Source organism: Acartia tonsa, chromosome 3 (genome assembly GCF_053477335.1).
Source record: "Acartia tonsa isolate MP-2025a chromosome 3, ASM5347733v1, whole genome shotgun sequence".
Taxonomy (NCBI): Eukaryota; Metazoa; Arthropoda; class Copepoda; order Calanoida; family Acartiidae; genus Acartia; species Acartia tonsa.
The window spans coordinates 60,374,155-60,397,462 of record NC_137262.1 but is presented as its reverse complement, the minus strand read 5'-3'; the positions used below and the strand labels follow the sequence as shown (position 1 = coordinate 60,397,462).

At 33.4% G+C, this 23,308-nt stretch overlaps 2 long non-coding RNA genes across 2 annotated transcripts; both read right to left on the bottom strand.

Moving 5' to 3' along the window:
- Window positions 1-1,637: 1,637 nt before the first annotated feature.
- On the bottom strand, window positions 1,638-10,446 carry LOC145314758 (uncharacterized). The gene is made up of 3 exons (XR_013877863.1): window positions 10,359-10,446; window positions 2,495-2,582; window positions 1,638-1,664 (listed from the first exon to the last, which is right to left on the bottom strand). It is a non-coding gene; the product is annotated as an uncharacterized LOC145314758 (long non-coding RNA).
- A 4,013-nt stretch (window positions 10,447-14,459) lies between these two features.
- LOC145314757 (uncharacterized) lies at window positions 14,460-22,270 on the bottom strand. The gene is made up of 4 exons (XR_013877862.1): window positions 21,773-22,270; window positions 20,914-20,991; window positions 17,481-17,568; window positions 14,460-15,402 (listed from the first exon to the last, which is right to left on the bottom strand). It is a non-coding gene; the product is annotated as an uncharacterized LOC145314757 (long non-coding RNA).
- Between the last annotated feature and the right edge of the window lie 1,038 nt (window positions 22,271-23,308).

Here is a 23,308-nt window from a genome sequence, read left to right as displayed (position 1 = left end):
AGTCACTGACTTATTTTAATTCAATTATCAACCTAAATCATTAACAATAGTTATAACAAAATCTCCGCCCATTTACTTAAATATGATAATCAACGCGGACTCCTCCCATTTTATTATTATAAACTGAACTCACAAATATGATATGGCGGAAAATTATTGTTTATTTATATGAAATAACTTTTAAAATGTATACATGCCAATTCTACAAGTCCAAAGTCTATTTAATGTATACAAACTGCCAGACAACAATAATGTAATTTTACTTTGTACATAACGTATACCTATTAGACAGACATACAAATGACAGGATGCGGATGTCCGTAGTGTACAAGATTGATTGATTTTACAAACCCTTCCTCAAGCTACATATACTAAACTGTAACCAGGGAAGGATATACCAACATACGAATGACTTGATGACTCACTTACACAATTTTTTTAACTAAAAAAAAACATTCTTCTAGCTTCAATATAGCCAAAGCTAAGAATTTTTTTTGCTTAGTTAGATATTCTGTCGGACGTACCAACATTTGCATGTCAGGATTTTAGAAAAGTTAATAACCTGTGTGTTTGTAAACAAAATTAGTGGAAAACTTCTTTCTGATTGATATCTTTAAGCTGTGCATTTTTATTTGTTATAAATTAATCTGAAAATAGTATGTTTTCATTAGACTTGTATTTTATTTACGCTACAAGAAAAAACAAAAAAAAACATTTGTATCATATGACAAATTATTTATTGTATTTCTATTTTATGATTAAACAATTCTATCTTCATCATAATTCTCTTGACAAGAAAGAGGATCTTCTATTTCTTGTTTAATATTTTCTTCAATATTGTCAGCTCTCATCTGGATAGAGAGAGGATCTTCCTCAAATATTTCTTCTTCTTTAACATCAACTTCTTCACATTTAATGAAACTAATAGATACAGAAGGTAGAACTGTATCATTACAAGTTTTCATCATTTCTAAATGTCCAGGGGATTTTTTATGTTTTGATAAATCTGATTTAGAGATATAATGTTTGTCACAAAGTTTACAATAGAATGGCTTCTCACCAGTATGGTACCTTTTGTGGACAGTCAATTCACCTTTTCGAGAAAATGACTTAACACATTGATCACATGAGAATGACTTTTCACCAGTATGTAGTCTTTTATGTCTAGTAAAATTACTAATATCAGAGAAAGTCTTTTCACATTGTTCACATGAGTATAGTTTCTCACCTGTATGGATCTTTTTATGGGAAGTCAAATGACTATTCTGTGAGAAAGTCTTTTTACATTGATCACATGAGAATGGTTTCTCACCTGTATGGATCATTGTATGGACAGTCAAGTTACCACTAGTTGCAAAGGTTTTTTCACATTGATCACATGAGATTGGTTTATATCCAGTATGAATTCTTTTATGTCTAGTCAAGATTTCATTACGAGAAAATGTTTTTTCACATTGATCACATGAGTATGGTTTTTCACCTGTATGGATCTTTTTATGTCTGGCCAAGTCACTACCAGATACAAAGGCCTTCTCACACTGATCACATGAGTAAGGCTTCTCACCCGTATGAACCCTCCTATGAACAACCAAGTTAGATTTCTGTATAAAATTCTTGTTACAAATATCACAGGTATTCATGCTGGTATATCCTCTCTCAATCTCCTGAAACTATTTTTATGGATTAGTATTAGAACATAAAATATTGTCATACAGATATTTCTAGGCAAAAAAATTGTTTACCCAAAATCAAGGCGAAAAGGATGAAATAAGGAAGACAACTTCCATAGAAGCAAAAATGGAGAAAACAAAAGGGGGGGGGGGCGTAATGACATAAGCTCTTAAACCGTGAGCAAAATGGTCTAAATATTGAGCTAGACCCTTCAAACTTGGTATATAAGCCTAGTCCTATAGGTATTACATCTAAATGGCCAAAAAAATCCAAAAATTTTATATTTAGGTTAGGTTAGGTAAGAAAAACCCTGCGGAAATGGGGTTTTTAGGCTTTTTTTGGTCTATTTTGATGTGGAAACTTGCCTTAAATTGTTTTTTTCTTAGGGTTTTAACTTAAATACACTGTATCTATTCATATGGACATTATTTAAGATGATTCAGCAAGTCGGGGACCGACCCCAGGGGGCTAGGTGGGTGGCCCGCAGGGGTTAAGTTCATTTTTCCCAATATATTTGTTGTGATACATCAAATTATAGGTTTTTTAGGTCAAGGAACTCAAATTCAGAGCTAAAATAAGCATTAGAATAATCTGAAGCTAGCCCCAGCGGGCTAGGTTGGTGGCCCGCAGACACTATCGTGGATAAATGCTAAGTAAAGGCATATTTATTATAAAAATTTGACAGGCCAGCACATGAAGTAATATATAGAGTAGGTGCAAAATTCGGAAATAGTCAGCAAACTATTTACAAAACAAAATGTTTCTACCCTAACACTAACTCTTTCTTGTGTTATGATGTACAGCACAAAAAATATTTAAATACCTTAAAATATAAAGTGGATCTGTATAATGGATTTCTCTCTGTTCACTGTGAAAGTTAGTTGCTGACTGACATAAATACAATTATAAACCTAAATCATTAACACTAGTTATATTTATTGAAATTAAATCATAACAAATTCTCCGCCCATTTACTTAATCCTGTTTCTCAAGATGTACTTCTCCTACTTATAATCATTTTTAAAATTGAAATTGTGTGGCTTGTGTTAACAGTAGAAAAACCATCATTGTATCTACCTTATGGAAATATATGACATTGTGTTTTAGTAAGTTATGTTTTATAGAAGCTTGAATCAAAAGTAGGCTCCATCTAGCCTCCAACTATTCTCGAGAAAATCCGGTCTATCATTGCCAGAACTACCGAACAGTACACCACACTTTTAAGCTTTAAATATTTCAATAGGTTTTTACTACATCTTAATCTGATACTTAACATGAATATTCAGTTCAGTTCAGGCGCGTCTCTCTTTTGGACTGTGTAGTCCAGAGAATACGGCCACCCTGCTCCTCCATGAATTCCTTTTTTTGGCAAGTGCTTTAGCTTCTCCCCATGTTAATTCCAAATTAAAGAGGTCCTTTTCAGTGCTCCGCCTCCAGGTCATTTTTGGTTGTCCCTGTTTACGTTTACCAGTGGTGGGGTTCCATTTTAAGCACTTTTTTGGAAACCTATTTTGTTCCATTCTAAGCACATGGTCTAGCTACCTTAGTCTTTTAAATTTCACTTCTGCTTCAATACTATTGCACTTTGTCTTAGCATACAGCTCAATGTTTGATATTTTGTTTGGCCAGAATATTTTGCAAATTCTTCTTAGGCAGCTATTGTGAAATGCATTAAGTTGATTTGTTTCAATTTTCACAGTTCTCCAGCATTCAGCTCCATAAAGAAGAACTGATTTCACATTACTGTTGTAAAGTCTGATTTTTGTTTTCAGAGCAAGTTTCTTTGAATTCCAAACGTTTTGTAGACTGTTGAAAGCAACCATAGCCTTATCAATCCTGGTTTTAATATCAGCTTTTGAGCCATTTTCACTGCTGATAACACTCCCCAAATAGGTGAATTTGTTGCTTTGTTTCAATTGTTCACCATTTATTGTTATAGTTTGATCAGGGTTTGTAGGTATATTCATAATTTCAGTCTTCTTGACATTAACAAAGAGCCCAACTTGTCCTGCGTATTTGACTAGTCTATCTGTCTTAGCTTGTAGATGTTTAATTGTTTCTGAAATCAGTGCCAGGTCATCAGCAAAGTCCAGATCTTCTAGGTGTCCTTGTATGCCCAGCTGGAGACCACGTTTTTTTGTCCTCTGTGGTTTTCTTCATCACCCAGTCAATGACCAATATAAATAGAATAGGTGATAAAATGCATCCCTGTCTAACTCCAGTGCTTATTTTAAAGAAATCAGATGTCTTATTGTTTCCAACTGAAACACAGGCTTGGAAGTTGTCATAAAATTTAGTTATCATAATTATCATCTTTTCAGGTATACCATAACTTCTTAGTATTTTCCAGAGTGTTTGTCTGTGTATGGAGTCAAAGGCCTTAGAGAAATCAACAAAATTTACATGGAGTGGCTTGTTAAATTCAACACATTGTTCAATAACTGTCCTAAGGGTGAAAATTTGGTCAACAAAGCCTCTTCCAGCACGGAATCCAGCTTGATCTTCTCTTAGTTTATTGTCAATTTTCTCATCAATTCTGTTTAAAATGACTTTACATAGGACCTTGCTTGGGATAGAAAGCATCATAATTCCTCTCCAATTATCACAATTGTTCAAATCTCCCTTCTTAGGTAGTTTTATGATTATACCTTTAGAACAGTCAGTTGGTATCTTTTCTTGTCTCCAAATTTTATCAAAGAGATCAGTCAGAGTCCTAGCAGAAAGATCTATGTCTGCTTTAAGCATTTCGGCAGTTATCAAGTCAGGTCCAGGTGCTTTGTCATTCTTTAGACTATGTATAGCAGCTTTAACTTCTTGAATAGTTGGTGGTCTTGTATCTATGTCTATTTCATGTCCTGGTTTTGGTTCTGCAGTAATTTCAGGTTCAGGTCTGTTCAACACTTCTTCAAAATGCGATTTCCACCTTTCAGCAACTTCTTTTTCTGTAGTGAGTAATTTACCATCTTTAGCCTTGATAGTTTCACCACTCTTTTTGTTATATTTGCCACTTAATTGCTTGGTTATGTTGTATACTGTTTTCATGTTACCGAAGTCAGCTGCTCTCTGGGCCTTTTCAGCCATATTGTCAATGTAATCTCTCTTGTTTTTCCTTGTGCGCTTTTTGACTTCTTTGTCTTTAGCAGTATATTCAGCTCTTAAATTGCCCATGTCAGCCAAATGTGGAGCATTATGAATTTGGTTTTTAAGCTTCTTTCTCTCTTCTATTTTGTTCCATGTTTCTTCAGAGATCCAGTCCTTTTTCTCTGGTTTCTTGTGTACTAGGATTTCCTTAGCAGTAGATTGAAAGTTTTCTTTAATTGAAGTCCATGTGATCTCAGTCTCGTCATTTAGGTCCTCTAAGACTTGAAATCTATTTCTGAGTTTTAAGACAAATTCATTCTTTATCACTGGGTCCTTTAATCTTGAAGAATCATATTGTCTACCAATCTCACTCTTTTTATCATGGCCAGTACGCTTCAGCTTTAATTTAATCTTACTGACAACTAGTTCATGGTCACTGAATATGTCGGCTCCTCTATAGCTCCTACAGTCTTGCATTGACTTGACCCATTTTCTATTGATCATAATATGGTCAATCATGTTTCTTGTTGGTCCATCAGGTGTTGTCCAGGTATATTTGTGAATGTTTTTGTGTTGGAATAATGTACCTCCTAAAACCATATCATTATTTAAACAGAATTCAAATAAAAGTTCTCCATTTTCATTTCTTGTACCTATGCCAAAGTGTCCCATTGCATTTTCCACTCCAGTCCTGTCAGTTCCTACTTTAGCATTCATATCTCCAAGAACTAGACACATGTCATGTTTGGGTACTGAGTTTCTGATTGATTGCAGTTGATCATAAAACTCTTGTTTTACTTCTTCACTTTTGTCATTTGTTGGGGCATAGCATTGGATAAGGGTCAACTTGCAGTGCCTTGATTGGAATCTAGCCTTAATTATTCTGTCTGATATAGGTTTCCAGTCTATTAGTGAATTGACATGTCGTTTTTGAATAATTATAGCAACCCCATACATATGTTGACTTTCATGACCAGAATAAAGTATTAGGTGGCCATCTTTGGTTGTCGTTTGTCCTTGTCCTGTCCATCTACATTCTGCAATTCCAAGTATTCCGATATTGTAACTTGTCATTTCTTTAACTACTTGGGCTGTTTTAGTTGACTCATACATTGTTCTAACATTTCAGGTTCCTATCTTACAGCTTTGCTTAGAACTTATTGGTCCTGTCATCAAGTTGATAGCTTCCTTTCGGATTTCACAATCATCTTTCATATTCTCAGTAAACTGAGCATCAGTTCCAACAGTTCTTGTTTCATGCACACCTCTGGCTGTGTTAAAGCCATAAGTGTTTGAGGTTTTGTGGGTGGTTTCTGTAACTGTGGGGATTTTTACAGGTAGAATAGTTACAGTGTGGCCACAACCAAAAAAATACTGATACTGAAGAAAAAAAAGGAAATACTGAAAATACTGAATCCTAAAATAAGAAAAAATACTGAAATACTGAACAAAAAAATACAAATACTGAATAAGTATTTTTTTTATATGATTCCTCATTTCAAAATTTCATATCATCATAGCTTTGTTATTAGTGGGATATTTTAAAGATCTTTTAATTTTGCCTCTTAGATTTTCTTGCACCAATTAAGCATAAAATGACTGATAAATATTTTAAATGATTACAAAACTTAAATACTTTTTAGTTGAGTTAAGAGCATAGACGTCCAACCTTTTTTTTTGGGGGGGGGGGAAAGGGGGGGGGGAAATGTGGTGACTCGTGCCACGACATACCAGCAATTTTATTTTGGGTGCTACTCCCTTAGTTTTAGAGATAATTGGGTGAAATCTTTTGGGCTGGGTCACTAATTACCCCAACTAGAGGTATCTTTCAAAAAAAACGGCGGCGGGTCCGCCGCTCCCGCCGTTCGCCGCCATTTTCCGTCGCCGCCAAAAAATTTTTTTTTATTGCATTTCTCGCCGAATTAGGCAATTTGGAATCATTTGAGACCATGTTATTTTTTTCAAAAATTTTTCCCCTTATAACCAACCCTGCGGGGGGACTTAGTCATTTTTTTCAAATTCTCGTTTATTAAGTTATATCTTAAATTCAGTGCTTCTCCTGTGCTTTTAAAGATATTGAGACAAAACCTTTTGAGGTAGATCAGTAAAAAAGATTTGAATAAAAAAATGGCGGCGGTACCGCCGCTCCCGCCGTCCACCGCCATTTTCCGCCGCCGCCAAATTTTTTTTTATTGCATTTCTCGCCGAATTAGGCAATTTGGAATCATTTGAGACCATAAGAATAAGAATATAAGAATAAGAATATAAGAATAAGATTTATTTTCAAATCGGTTTAGTTATGATAAACATATTACATAGCATTTTTAGATATTATAAATCACATCATTAATAAACTTTGTTATTTTTTTCAAAAATTTTTCTCCTTATAACCAACCCTGCGGGGGGACTTTGTCATTTTTTTTCAAATTCTCGTTTATCAAGGTATATCTTAAATTCAGTGCCTCTCCTAAGCTTTTAAAGATATTGAGACAAAACCTTTTGAGGTAGATCAGTAAAAAATATTTGAATAAAAAATGGCGGCGGTACCGCCGCTCCCGCCGTCCACCGCCATTTTCCGCCGCTGCCGCCAAAATTTTTTTTATTGCATTTCTCGCCGAATTAGGCAATTTGGAATCATTTGAGACCATATTATTTTTTTCAAAAATTTTTCCCCTTACAAGCCGTCCTGTGGGCGGCGGAAAATGGCAGTGGATGGCGGGAGCGGTGGTACCGCCGCCATTTTTTATTTAAATATTTTTTTGCTGATCTACCTCAAAAGATTTTGTTTCAATATCTTTAAAAGCACAGGAGAAGCACTGAATTTAAGATATAACTTAATAAACGAGAATTTGAAAAAAATGACAAAGTCCCCCCGCAGGGTTGGTTATAATGGGAAAAATTTTTGAAAAAAATAAAATGGTCTCAAATGATTCTAAATTGCCTAATTCGGCGAGAAATGCAATAAAAAAAATTTTGGCGGCGGCGGCGGAAAATGGCGGTGGACGGCGGGAGCGGCGGTACCGCCGCCATTTTTTATTCAAATATTTTTTACTGATCTACCTCAAAAGGTTTTGTCTCAATATCTTTAAAAGCTTAGGAGAGGCACTGAATTTAAGATATACCTTGATAAACGAGAATTTGAAAAAAATGACGTCCCCCCGCAGGGTTGGTTATAAGGGGAAAAATTTTTGAAAAAAATAACATGGTCTCAAATGATTCCAAATTGCCTAACTCGGCGAGAAATGCAATAAAAAAATTTTGGCGGCGGCGGCGGAAAATGGCGGTGGACGGCGGGGGCGGCGGTACCGCCGCCATTTTTTATTCAAATATTTTTTACTGATCTACCTCAAAAGGTTTTGTCTCAATATCTTTAAAAGCTTAGGAGAGGCACTGAATTTAAGATATACCTTGATAAACGAGAATTTGAAAAAAATGACGTCCCCCCGCAGGGTTGGTTATAAGGGGAAAAATTTTTGAAAAAAATAACATGGTCTTAAATGATTCCAAATTGCCTAATTCGGCGAGAAATGCAATAAAAAAATTTTTTTTGGCGGCGGCGGAAAATGGCTGCGAACGGCAGGAGCGGCGGACCCGCCGCCGTTTTTTTTTAAAGATACCTCTAGTTGGGGTAATTAGTGACCCAGCCCAAAAGATTTCACCCAATTATCTCTAAAACTAAGGGAGTAGCACCCAAAATAAAATTGCTGGTATGTCGTGGCACGAGTCACCACATTTCCCCCCCCCCCCTTTTTTTAAGGGGGGGATAATTCGCTTTTGGAGGGGGTAAAATTTGTTTGGGGGGGGGGTAATTACCCCCCATGAAATCTGTTGGCAGTGGTAAATTTTGTTTATCCCCCCCAAAATTTACCCCCGGGGTAAAATTTTTGGAGGGGTAATTTAAATTTTATTAAATATTTAGTATTAAAAATGCGCGCGAAGTGCGCAAAAATTTTCTTTGTTAAGAGATTTTTTATTTTGGAGGGGGTATTTACCCCCCCCAAAATTGTTTAGGGGGATGTAAATACCCCCTCCTAAATGGTTAGGGGTGCCGTAGGCACCTCTCAGGGTAGGGGTAAATTATGAATGGGGGGGGGGGGGGTAAAATGAAAAAAATAAAAATTTAATGGGGGGGTAAATAATCATGCAAAGTACTCACCTTAGATTATTCATTCTATTAATAGACAAAACAAGGATGACTAACATCCATAAGTAGCGAAGCTCAAAAACTATAAATAGACAACTGGAAATGATCTATAGAGTATGTAATAAAAAACTTAAATAACAAAAATCATGAAACCTTTTAAAATGTATATTGTGTGATGTTTTTTTGAAGCATTAAGCTAATAAGAAAAAACGTTAAAATCTAAAATTCGATTTAGCACCCCAAAAAAAGTAAGTCTTTAAAAAACTTGGTCAAAATATGAAGAATGTTGACTTAATTAATCACTAAAAAATCCAACCGTTTATCTTGAACAGGAGTTGAGAAAATCACAAAAACTTGAAAAACTAGGAATCGATCTAGCACCCTTATCAATAAAGGTATCTTAATAAAAATAGGTGTAATTATGTATAAAGTAAACTTGTTCAATCCCTGAAAATTTCAACTTTCTATCTTGTATAGGGATTGAAAAAATCATAAAAACTTAAAAATCTAGGAATCGATCTAGCACCCCAACCAATAAAGGCATCTAAATAAAACTTAATCGAAATATGTAAAATCTAAATTTATTTAATCCCTGAAAATTCCAGCCATTTATCTTGAATCTAGGAATCAATCTAGCACCCCAATTAACAGACAGACGGACAAAACAATGTATAGATTAGATGGGCATATGTCATATGAATCTTTACTAAAAATTTCAGCTGTCTATCTTGAATAGGAGCCAAGAAAATCACGTTTCCCCCATAGCGTTACGGACGGACTGACTGACTGACTGACTGACTGACGGACGGACGGACATAGTGAATTATAGAGTAGCTTCGCTACTAAAAAATACTGTATAAAAGCATCTCAAATATCTAAAAAATTTATATTTGAGATGAAATTGAAAAAAAATGTATATTACCATAAAAAAAAAAAAAATTAATGAACAAAGTTATAGGGTAATTAAAAGGAAAGTAAAGTGAGGCGCGAAGCGCCGAAAAAAATCTGACATCAACTACTTAAATAAACATTGTATTTAAGCAAATTTTTTTGGAATTTAAGAAATAATGAAAATACTGAATCATGAAAATTTCCAAAAACTGAAAAATACTGAATAAAATTTTCAAATACTGAATATTCAGTATTTACTGAAAATACTGAAGCCCCAATTTACAAATACTGAAGAATACTGAAGATTTTCAATATACTGAAGAATATGGCCACGCTGTAGTTAGTCCTACGCAAACCTTTCATATCCCTGGAAGGGAGGGTGACTGGTAAGGGGAGGGACGTCAATATCCCCCAGTACTTCAAGAAGTACCTCCTGCCCTGTAACATGAATATATTTAAATAAAATTCTGGCGGCAACTCAATGTTTATTTAGACGAAATAAAAATGCTTACAGAAAAATTTATGATATTATGTTTTGTTAGACCAAGCTGGGTAATAAAAAATGAATAACCTGTGAATTGTAAACAAAATTGTTAAAAAACTTCTTTCTTGTTGACACATCTATACTCTGTACATTTTTATTTGTTATAAATTAATCTGAAAATAATATATTAAGATTAGACAATTATAGAATATTTACATTATACAAAATAAATTATCAAATTAATGATTTGTACTAAAAAACATAAAAAAAATGTTTAGGTAGTTACTTTTTCATTACTTATTATAGATATGGAGACATGTTGTCAAAATAAAAACAAAATATTTGTCATTATCAGTTTGTTAATTTTTAGTTTAAATACAAATCTTATATTATTATTTATGTATGTATGAATGGTCAATACTTTCTCAAAAACGGCTGGACAAACTGTTCTCTAATTTAGGCAAGGTGTTAAAAAATAATAAAGTAGAGATGTTATGGATATTAATTAAAATTGGATAAGAACTATTTTGTATTTATATTAGAAATTATTCATTTACATTTCTGTTGACAAGAAAGAGGATCTTCTATTTATTGTTTAATAATTTCCTCATTATTGTCAGCTCTCATCTGGATAGAGAGAGGATCTTCATCAAATATTTCTTCTTCTTTAATTTCTTCCTTGATATAAACTTCTTCACATTTAATCAAACTAATAGATACAGGAGGTGCAACTGTATTATTACAGCTTTTTATCATTTCTAAATGTCCAGGAGTTTTATTATGATATGCTAGCGCTGACCTAGAGGGATAATGTTTGTTACAAACTTTACATGAGTATGGTTTCTCACCAGTATGGACCCTTTTGTGCTTAGACAAGTCGCTAACAGATGTAAATGTCTTTTCACATTGATCACATGAGTATGGCTTCTCAGCTGTATGGATTCTTTTATGGACAGTCAATGTACTTTTATCAGAGAAAGACTTTTCACATTGATCACATGAGTATGGCTTCTCACCTGTATGGATTCTTTTATGGACAGTCAATGTACTTTTAACAGAGAAAGACTTTTCACATTGATCACATGAGTATGGCTTCTCACCTGTGTGGACTCTTTTATGTTTAGTCAAATCACTATTACTAGAAAATGTCTTTTCACATTGATCACATGAGAATGGTTTCTCTCCTGTATGAACCCTCCTATGGACATTCAAGTCTGATTTCAGTGTAAAATTCTTGTTACAAATATCACAGGTGTTCATGTTGGTATATCCTCTCTCAATCTCCTGAAATATAATTTTCATTAATAAAAACACAAAATATTTTTCATATATTTTCAAATAAACACAACATTTAGGTAAAGACTGAAACAAGAATAACAACTTCAATAAAAGCAAAGCAAGACAAATTGTTAAAGTCATATTCATGTTGTTGTCAATAAAGCTAAATAATTTTAATACAAACAATTTTATCTTTAACAATTTTACAGATCCTTTACTTATTATTAAAGGAATCATCAGAAAAATTCTGACATACAAAAATTTACAATAAGAGCTACTGTTATAGACGTACAGACAAATGTAAAAAAGCTTTGCTATTAAAAATTGTAGAAAGAAAGTAATAAACAAGAATTATAACATTTACAAAAAGCAAAGCTGACAAACAGAGGTTGATACGTTTTTATTACCCCCCCCCCTCCCATAAGGTTATATTATGTATCTTAATTCCCCCCCCCCCCCCCAGTTTTCCTTTTCATAATTTAAGAATATTTAGCAACTCCTCCTACTTTAATTGTTCTAAATCAATGTTAAATGGGCGGAGTTAGAATTTAATATTTGAGGCAGGGGAGTAGAATTTCTCAGTTGAATACATTCACGCAACTTCCCCTGGTTGTGTAAGAAGGGGATTATTGAGTAAGTTTGGATACTTGATAGTCAAGTACATAATATCAGTACTACCCTTATCCCAAGCTCCTCTGCGGAGAGCGTCATTCATTACGGTGACTTAATTTGGGACACCTGCCATACTCAGCGAGGGTGAGGTAATAATGAGTAGGTCCCTTGAGACAGCGGGTCAAGTACTTGTACTTGAGCGTGGACCTTGAGCTGGCCCTGGTGTTAGCATACAAAAGTGTCTCGTACTACTCCATGACTACTTAGGTCCAAACACTAAGAAACTATGGCTACACACACACACACACAGGGGAGTAAAATGAAGGATTTACACACAACCTAGGACTTCTATGATTTAAGGACATACTGACGTACGTTTTGAGGACTTGATTATAGAGATGCTTCGCTTATAACACTATAACTTGTAATAGGAATCAGTATAAAAAAATCAGATTAATAGGATAATTAAACATACAAAAATTTGTTGTCAAAAAAATAAAAATCAGCTTGTTTTATATGGACGTACGGACTTTCTGGTAGCGATTATACAGTTGCTGCGCTTAATAAGTAGATCCTAACTGTCATAGGAATCAGCAAGCAAAGTTTGAAATAGATAGGACAATTCTAACCTGTTTAAATTAACGAAAAGAGCTAACAGTAACTGACGGATCATGGCATTTTTAAAAATATCAGTATATTTTAGGTAAATTTTTAAAGGGGGGGGGGTGGATTTTTGGAGGGTAGTGTATCTCTCTCAAAACATCTAAAATCTTCAAAGGAACCGTGAAAAGCTACATTGTAATGGAAAACCATATCGGTTTAGTAGTTAGAGAGATATACTGGTACATACATACTGTTACTTTAAAAAACAAAAAAATTATGGAAAAAAGAATTTAAAATTAAACAATATTTGGACTAAAACGTTTTAAAAATGTCTATAAGTTGTATGATAATTATACTTTATAAAGAAAAGTTACACATAATGAGTTAAAATTGTTGAAAAAAGACTATTAAAAAAACGGTTTTTTAGTTTTAATACAAAACAAAACCACCTTGCATTTTTAGTTGGGTTTTGTTTGCCAACCTTGATTTTTTGGCAAAAGTAAATTTTTTTATATTTATCATTTCAATGGGTGATTATGAAGGATTAGCGTGACTTTTAACAATAAATTTAAGCACACTTTTAAAATGACTTTACTTTTAATAAACATATTAATTTGTGTTGTAATTTCATAATAACCTTATAAAATACCTGATAATATAAAGTAGATCTGTATAATGAATTTCTCTCAGTTCACTATGAATTTTAGTTACTGACTGACATAAATACAATTATTAACCTAAAATATAAACAATAATTAACTCCTCGTTTGTTATGATGCGAACTCCCCCCACTAATATAAAATCAGTAACTTATTCTGGCGGGAAATAATCATCCATCTTTATGGAATAAAGACATAGAATAATTGAAGACCTAACCCAACATACTTAATCTAGGTTAGAAAATTTTAAGTAGCCCCACAGGGTTAGGGCCCTCTGATATATGGATGCTGTCATCCTTGAAATTATTCTATATTTAGTTTAGGACTTTTGTAGGATTATACCTTTTGTAAATTTAAGGTCTTATGTAGAATTAGGCCTTTTGTTTGCCCCCCCCCCCCTACTTTACTGCTGGAAAGGGAGCATTAGATTAGGTGGGTTAAGAGGGGGTCATAGATACACTTAGCTTTGAAGTTGGCACGGGGGCTTATGGCTTAGCAAAACAAAAAGTTGTATAATTCTTGTCTTTTCTTCTACCAAATTTCTATCTTTCGTCTATTTCTTTTCCCCTTCCTTCTTCACCAAGATTAAAGGGTTTAATTGTCTATGATTAAAATTATTAATCTTATAGAACTTTTTAACAATGAACAATCGTGAACAAGAACAAGAAGAAAGAGTCATCACTGGACGTTCCAGCAGCGTTGGCACTAGAGGTAGAATCAAATTTCTAGAACCAACAATCTAAATCCTATAAAGGTGAAGCCCATAGAGAATATAGTGGAGCCTGAAGTATGAATAAAAATAAATAACCTGTGCATTTAGAAATAATATTGGTAGGAAACTTGTTTTCTTTGTAACATTGCTATCTATACTTTTCATGTATTATAAATATTTATCTGAAAATAATATATTTACATTTGATAAATATTCTATTCACACAGAAACCAATAAATTAATGATTGTCATAATGCTTAAAAACTTTAAAATTATTAAAAGAAAATTAAAGTAAAATAAATTATTGTTAAAAAGTAAGTTGCAAGCAATATAAAAAAGGAGATAGATTAAATAAATAAATTCATATATCAATTAAAAGTAAAACCAGACACAGATTTTTTTATATTTTGTCCAAAAGTTATTTGTCTTTGTCCAGCATTTGATAAATAAAGATTCAATTGCGGTGCTTTAACAGTTCAACAATTAAAATAAGATTTAGATTTTTACATAATTGAGCATTAATCCTGTCACTCTAAATAAATATTTGTATCCTATGACAATTGAATATTTATATTTATATATTATGATGAATAATATCAATAGTATCAATTCTATCTTCATCATTATTACGTTCACAAGAAAGAGGATCTTCTATTTCTTGTTTAATATTTTCTTCAATATTGTCAGCTCTCATCTGGATAGAGAGAGGATCTTCGTCAAATATTTCTTCTTCTTTAATTTCTTCCTTGATATAAACTTCTTCACATTCAATTAAACTAATAGATACAGAAGTTGGAACTGTATTATTACAGCTTTTCATCATTTCTAAATGTCCAGGGGATTTATTGTGTGTTGATAACTGTGAACTAGAAGTATAATGTTTGTCACAAAGTTTACATGAGTATGATTTCTCACCTGTATGGATTCTTTTATGAACATTCAAATTACTATTCGTAGAGAAAGACTTATCACATTGATCACATGAGTATGGTTTCTCACCTGTATGTATTCTTTTGTGTTTAGTCAAATCACTATTATCAGAAAATGTCTTTTCACATTGATCACATGAGTATGGTTTCTCACCTGTATGAATTCTTTTATGTCTGGTCAAGGCACTACCAGTTGCAAAGGTCTTCTCACACTGATCACATGAGAATGGCTTCTCACCGGTATGAACTCTTTTATGTATAGTCAATTGAGATTTAAATTTAAAATTCTCGTTACAAATGTCACAGGTATACATAATGGTTTATCCTCTGTCAATCTCCTGAAATTATTTTAATGGATTAGTAGGTATTAGAACATAAAATATTGTTGTACAGATATTTGTAGGTAAAAATTGTTTACACAAAATCCGGATAAAAAAAATAAAGGATGACAACTTCCATGGAAGCAAAGCTAAAAAATAAAGTTGTATAAATCCAATGGCTACATTATATAAAAATTGTTGTCAACTAAATAACTAAATGTTTATAAGTGCAAATAGCCTTTCTCGGAATAATATTGCAGATCCTTTCTTTCTACAATTCTGATATGACTAACATTATGATAAGAGCTATCTGTTATAGATGTAATCACAAATGTAAAAAAGCTACACTTTTAGAATTGTAGATAGAAAGTAATAAACAAGAATGACAACATTAATAAAAGTTGACAAACATGGAAAGACAGCATTTATATATATTTGTGTACAGAGGTTGATATGGTTTTATAAACCAACCATCCCCCAACCTCTTTCCACAGATTTAGTTTTAAAATTATTGTTTATAATATTCAGCAACTCCTCCTACTAGTTTTAAATTAATGATAAATGGTTAGTAAACACCCCTTTACCCCCATCCCAGAATTTGTATGAGTTAGGGCGGTAAATATAAATAATATATTTACATATAACTGGTAATAAATTGATATCATAAAAGAAAAACATTGATGACAACATCTATAAAAGCTCAAATACCAAGTGGTTTTTTAATGCCAACCCTGCTTGAAGGTTGTCAGAACTGAATAAACAGAATATAAATGTATAATATATGTCTAAGGAAATTTGTTTCAAAACTGCATAATTACAGGATACTGTTTAAGGATATGCTTACATTTTAGAACTTGATTATAAAGATGATTCCTTAAAACAGATTTGATTTATAACAGATTATTGAAGATTATGGATTTAAAGGTTGTGCAAAAAATGCGCACATTTTTAGAATTCAAATAGCGCAGCCGATGTGTATAAGCCATAATTGTTGAAAACCGGTAAAATATTATTTCTGATTATTTGGAAATAGTTTAACTAATTGTATATAGATCAGAATAGTAAAGTAAAAGAATATAGTAGAAAATCGTTATGCATATCATTAGAACCGTTATGAAGTCTATTTTTAGGAAATATAAAAACGATTCCAGTGCTATGTAGTAAAATGTCCCAACTGGCTTAAAACTTGACTTGCGAGTAAATCATTAAAGATTAAATTAAAGGGTATGCAAATAAAAATACGTACATATATTTTTAGAATTCCAATTGCTCAGCTTGTGTTATTAGTAGAAAAACGTTATGCATACCATTAGAACCGCTATGAAGTCTATGTTTTGGAAATATAAAAACGATTCCAGTGCTACGTATAATTTATGAGCTATGTGGTAGAATGTCCCCACTGAATTAAAACTTGACTTGCGAGTAAATCATTAAAGATTAAACTTTTCCACTTTTCTCACATTTATCAATACAGCTCCTAAACTAAAAATAGTACAAAAATCGTACTTTCTAAAAAATAGAGCTTATGACGGTTCTAACGATATACATAGCATTTTTCTACTATTCACACAAGCTGAGCAGTTTGAATTTTAAAAATGTCCGCAGTTTTGCACACACTTTTTTTATCTTTAATGATTTACTCTCAAGTCAAGTTTTATGTCAGTTGGGACATTCTTCTACGTAGCTCCTAAACTATAAGTAGCACAGTAATGGTTCTTATATTTCCACAAAATAGACTTCATAGCGGTTCTAATGGTATGCATAATGTTGTTCTACTATTAACACAAGCCGCGCAATTTGAATTTTAAAAATGTACATATTTCTTATAAACTTTAATCTTTAATGATTTACTCGCAAGTCAAGTTTTAAGGCAGTTGGGACATTTTACCACATCGCTCCTAAACTATACGTAGCACAGGAATCGTTTTTATATTTCCAAAAAATAGACTTCATAGCGGTTCTAATCGTATGCATAACGTTTTTCTACTATTAACACAAGCCGCGCAATCTAAATTTTAAAAAGGTCCACATTTTTTTGCACACCCTGTAGATCAAAGGACAGATTAATGACGTAAAGCCCAAAAAACTATAAATACCTTATGATAGAAAGTAGATCTGTATAATAAATTTCTCTCTGTTCACTGTGATTGTTACTTGTTGACTGACAATGATAATTTTGTCAACCTAAATCATAAACATAGTTAACTCTTGTTATATGAAATAAACCTCACAAATCTCCGCCCATTTACTAAATTTTGATGCTCAACACGGACTCCTCCCACTTTTAATTAGAAACTGGACAAGAAAATTTGTTAAAAGGTTGTGATGTTATTCACATAAAAAAATTGGCGGCAAATTATCATTTATTTATTAAGAAACATTTAATACATAAAAGGGGGGGGGGGGTAGATATACCACACTTTTCTGGGATCTTGCTGAGTCAAGTATCAACTGTTGGGAATATCAAAGGATGACTCCATGCAAAATTTGAGCCAGATCCGGCCAAAACCGGCCGTGAATTTTATAAAAAACCGGTTTTTTCCGGTTTTTAGGGGGTATCTGTAAATCGATTCAGCTGGAGCAAAACCGGTTAAAGGTACAAAAAATTTTACTTCACATGAAATTTAGCCAATGCAATTGCCTACAAAAATGTACTTCATCATCAACTTGATTGGACAACTCTTTCCCCTCCTAAATGTCCATTAAAACTTCGGAAACGGCAAAAATCGGCAAAAATCACGCCTTCGGCGGCGAATAACGGCTAAACGGTCAGCCGGAGGCGAATGAAACATAAATAAAGAAATGTCCGCCTCAAAAAGTTGTTCAACATCAAAGAGATGCTTGAAGTCTCTAAAACGACTCCTTCCCCTCCTTAAAGGGAAAAACCTGAAAAAACGTGATTTTCAAAAGTATGCCCACTTCGTGGGTGTGGGGGGCACTGAACCCGTCACCCCAGGGTCACCAAATATAAAGTCTAGGCGGCCCACAATGCTGAATTTTTACCAAGTGAAAGTCTTGTGTCATTATCTCTTATGAGAAAAAAGTTATTAATTAATTAAAATTTCAAATTGTGATTTTTTGATGGATTTCTTTGATGAAATGACAGGCCGGTCAATTTTTAGGCCATTTTTTGCGGTTTTTGGGCCATCACACCCAAACTGTTTGAGATAATCTCACGGGACCTTTTGTCCGACCTAAGTCTGGTTATTTGTGAGGACTAAGAAAAAAAAATCCCGGATTGGATGAAGCACGACGTCGCTGCGCACCGTCAAAAATCGCTGGTCGGCTCATTTTGCCCCCTCAAACTCTCACCTCGTGCCATTTTTCTGTGTAAAGATTATAATTATAATCTTTTGTGTAAGTCTGATTTTTTTCCTAGACCTCACAAATAACCAGACTTAGGTTGGGCAAAAGGTCCCGTGAGATTATCTCAAACAGTTTGGGCGTGACGGCCCAAAAACCGCAAAAAATGGCCTAAAAATTGACCGGCCTGTCATTTCATCAAAGAAATCCATCAAAAAATCACAATTTGAAATTTTAATTAATTAATAACTTTTTTCTCATAAGAGATAATGACACAAGACTTTCACTTGGTAAAAATTCAGCATTGTGGGCCGCCTAGACTTTATATTTGGTGACCCTGGGGTGACGGGTTCAGTGCCCCCCACACCCACGAAGTGGGCATACTTTTGAAAATCACGTTTTTTCAGGTTTTCCCCTTTAAGGAGGGGAAGGAGTCGTTTTAGAGACTTCAAGCATCTCTTTGATGTTGAACAACTTTTTGAGGCGGACATTTCTTTGTTTATGTTTCATTCGCCTCCGGCTGACCGTTTAGCCGTTATCCGCCGCCGAAGGCGTGATTTTTGCCGATTTTTGCCGTTTCCGAAGTTTTAATGGACATTTAGGAGGGGAAAGAGTTGTCCAATCAAGTTGATGATGAAGTACATTTTTGTAGGCAATTGCATTGGCTAAATTTCATGTGAAGTAAAATTTTTTGTACCTTTAACCGGTTTTGCTCCAGCTGAATCGATTTACAGATACCCCCTAAAAACCGGGAAAAACCGGTTTTTTATAAAATTCACGGCCGGTTTTGGCCGGATCCGGCTCAAATTTTGCATGGAGTCATCCTTTGATATTCCCAACAGTTGATACTTGACTCAGCAAGATCCCAGAAAAGTGTGGTATATCTAGGGGGGGGGTGTAATGACATCTGAACTTAAACAGTGAGCAAAATTGTCTAAATTTTGAGCTAGATTCCGGAAACTTAGTACAGAGTCCTACAGGTACTACATCTAAATGGAAAAAAGAAAAAAAATATTTTTAGGTTAGGTTAAGTACTAAAAACCCGGCGGAAATAGGGTTTTTAGGTCTTTTTTGGTCTATTTTGATGTAGAAACTTATTTTTCTTCAGCTAGTCGGGGACCGACACCAGTGGGCTACGTGGGTGGCTTGCAGGAGTTAAGTGCATTTTTTCTTATTTAGTGTTATTAAATTATAGGTTTTTTGAGTTTCGGTCCCCAACTTGCTAAATCATATTAAATAATGTCCTTATGAATAGACATACTGTATTAAAGAAAAAAAACTTAATCAATAAAAGTAAGTTTCAACATCAAAACAAACCAAAATAGGCCTAAAAATCCCATTTCTATTAGGATTTCTTACCTTACCTAAAAAAAAAAATTTGATATTTTTTTCATTTAGATGTAGTACCTCTAGGATTAGGCTTAGCTCTGAATTTGAGTATCTTGACCTAAAAACCTATAATTTGTGTATGGCAATACATACTTTAGAAAAAATGCACTTAAAACCTGCGGGCCACCACCTAGCCCGCTGGAGTTGGCCTCCAATTTGCCGAATGATTTAAAATAATATCCTCATGAATAGACTAAGTGCATTCAAGGAAAAAACCTTCGAAAACCTAAGAGCTATCTGTTTATAGACGTAGACAAAAGAGAAAATTATAGAAAGAAAGTATTAAACAAGGATAGCAACATTAATAAAAGCGAAGCTGACAAACATGTATTGACAGCATTTATATTGTGAACAGGGGTTGATATGGTTTTGTAACCCCCCCTCTCACTTTTTTTGATATAAAAATATTTAGCAACTCCTCCTTCTTTGTATGTCCTAAATCAGTAAGAAATGGGCGGAGTTATATTTCAATGATTTAGGGGTAAATATTAATAAAAATTTGGGATGCGAGGAAACATTCACATAAAACTAGCAATAACTTTTTTTCATATAAGAAAAATATTGATATCTGCATCAGAGCTTTACAGACAGACCAACACATCAAGTGATAATTGGAGTAGGTGCGAAATTTGGAAAATATAAAGAAAGTGGACCCCTCTTGATGTCTGTATTACAACCCCATAAGGTTCACAACCCCCTCTATTTTTGCTTAAGGAGAGTGTCAAAACAACACTGGTATATAGTTTAAATAATGTAGATTCATATAGATTAGATAACAGATGGAACCCTATTTCTTTCTGGAGTAATAATGTGAAGCAGAAAAAAATATACGAATACCTTATAATAAAAGTAGATGGTTTTCTTTCTGTTCACTGTGAAAGTTAGTTGCTGAATGACAATGATACTTTTGTCAACCTATAATATAAACAATAGTTAACTCATGTTTTTAAAAAAAACCTTCAAAATCTCCGCCCATTTCCTTAATTATGATGCTCAGACTTCTCCCACTTTTAATCAGAAACTGGACAAGAAATTATTTTTGTTAAAAGGTTGTAATTTTACTTTAAATGAATAGATATTCTGGTGGCAAATTATCATTTATCAATCATTATTTAATGATATAGGTTTTTTAAAATGTAAATATGTCAATTTGTCATCATGTTAGATAAATGTAATGTAGCAGCTCAAACAGAACAAATGTAATCTGATTGTCCAACATCCATAAAAGCAAAGCTCTAAATTCAAAAGGAAGGATGAATGAGCAATAACTTTTGTTGAGTGGCAGAACATTAATTTGTAAGTATAATCAAAATTGAGCATAAATTTGTTGCAATATTGCTTAAATACATGACATGCTTTAATTTTTTGGATTTGATTATAAAGATGCTTACAATTTTGTAATTTGTTGTCCTAGGAATCATTATTAAAAAAATACATCAAAAATCATACAAAAATTTTTTGTCAAAAGTTGAAAATCAGCAATTTTTCATTGGATGCAGGGACTTTCTTGTAACGATTATAGAGTTACTATGCTTCCTAAATCTTACCTAGCTGTTATAGGAATCATGATGAAAAGTTTAAAAGGACAATTCTAAGATGTCTAAATTAATTACGGACATAAATACGGACGGACGGACGGAGGTACGGACTGACCAACCCTAATTATAGAAAACCTTTAGTAATAAAATTGAATAACCTGAGTAAACAAAATTAGTAGAAAACGTCTTTCTTATTCATATCTATACTCTGTGCATTTTTATTTGTTAAAAAGGGGGGGGGGAAGTTCTGACACTTTTGCGTAAACAGTGATTATAGGCTTTGTCTTTGGAGATAATGGATAGGTTATTTGGCAAAAAAGTTTCCTTTTGGGATGTAGTTTTCCTATTTTCAAAAAAATTTTGGATTCGGCCTCCAGGTTCCGGTACTCCAGGCCTCCAGGTGGATTCTGGACAGGTAAAAATTGAAAAATCAAGATAGAACAAAACTTATTTAACAAAAGTTTGTACTTTATGGATGGTATGAACTAATTTGAAGAAATTTTTGAAATCGGGCTCCAGGTTCTGGTACTGCAGGCCTCCAGGTGGATCCTGGACAGGTAAAAATTGAAAATTTTTAATTTTAAAGTTAGAACAAAACTTATTTAACAAAAGTTGGTACTTTATGGATGGTATGAACTAATTTGAAGAAATTTTTGGATTCGGTTTCCAGGATCCGATACTCCAGGCCTCCAGGTGGATTCTGGACAGGTAAAAATTGAAAATTCAAGATAGAACAAAACTTATTCAACAAAAGTTTGTACTTTATGGATGGTATGAACTAATTTGAAGAAATTTTTGAAATCGGGCTCCAGGTTCTGGTACTGCAGGCCTCCAGGTGGATCCTGGACAGGTAAAAATTAAAAATTTTTAATTTTAAAGTTAGAACAAAACTTATTTAACAAAAGTGGCTTCTTTATAGATGGTATTAACTAATCTGAAAAAATTTTGAAATCGGGCTCCAGGTTCAGATGCTGCAGGCCTCCAGGTGGATCATGGACATGTAAAAATTGAAAATTTTTACTTTAAAAGTTAGAACAAAACTTATTTAACAAAAGTGGCTTCTTTATGGATGGTACGAACTAATTTGAAGAAAATTTTGAAATCGGGCTCAAGGTTCAGGTGCTGCAGGCCTCCAAGTGGATCCTGGACAGGTAAAAATTGAAAATTTTTAATTTTAAAGTTAGAACAAAACTTATTTAACAAAAGTGGCTTCTTTATGGATGGTATGAACTAATTTGAAGAAAATTTTGAAATCGGGCTCCAGGTTCAGGTACTGCAGGTCTCCAGGTGGATCCTGGACGGGTAAAAATTGATAATTTTTACTTTAAAAGTTAGAACAAAACTTATTTTTACAAAAGTAGCTTCTTTATAGATGGTATTAACTAATCTGAAGAAAATTTTTATATCGGGCTCAAGGTTCAGGTGCTGCAGGCCTCCAAGTGGATCCTGGACAGGTAAAAATTGAAAATTTTTAATTTTAAAGTTAGAACAAAACTTTTTTTACAAAAGTGGCTTCTTTATAGACGGTTTTAACTAATCTGAAGAAAATTTTGAAATCGAGCTCCAGGTTCAGGTACTGCAGGCCTCCAGGTGGATCCTGGACAGATAAACAGTAATTTTTTACTTTAAAAGTTAGAAAAAAACTTATTTAAAAAAAATGGCTTCTTTATAGATGGTATGAACTATTTTGAAGA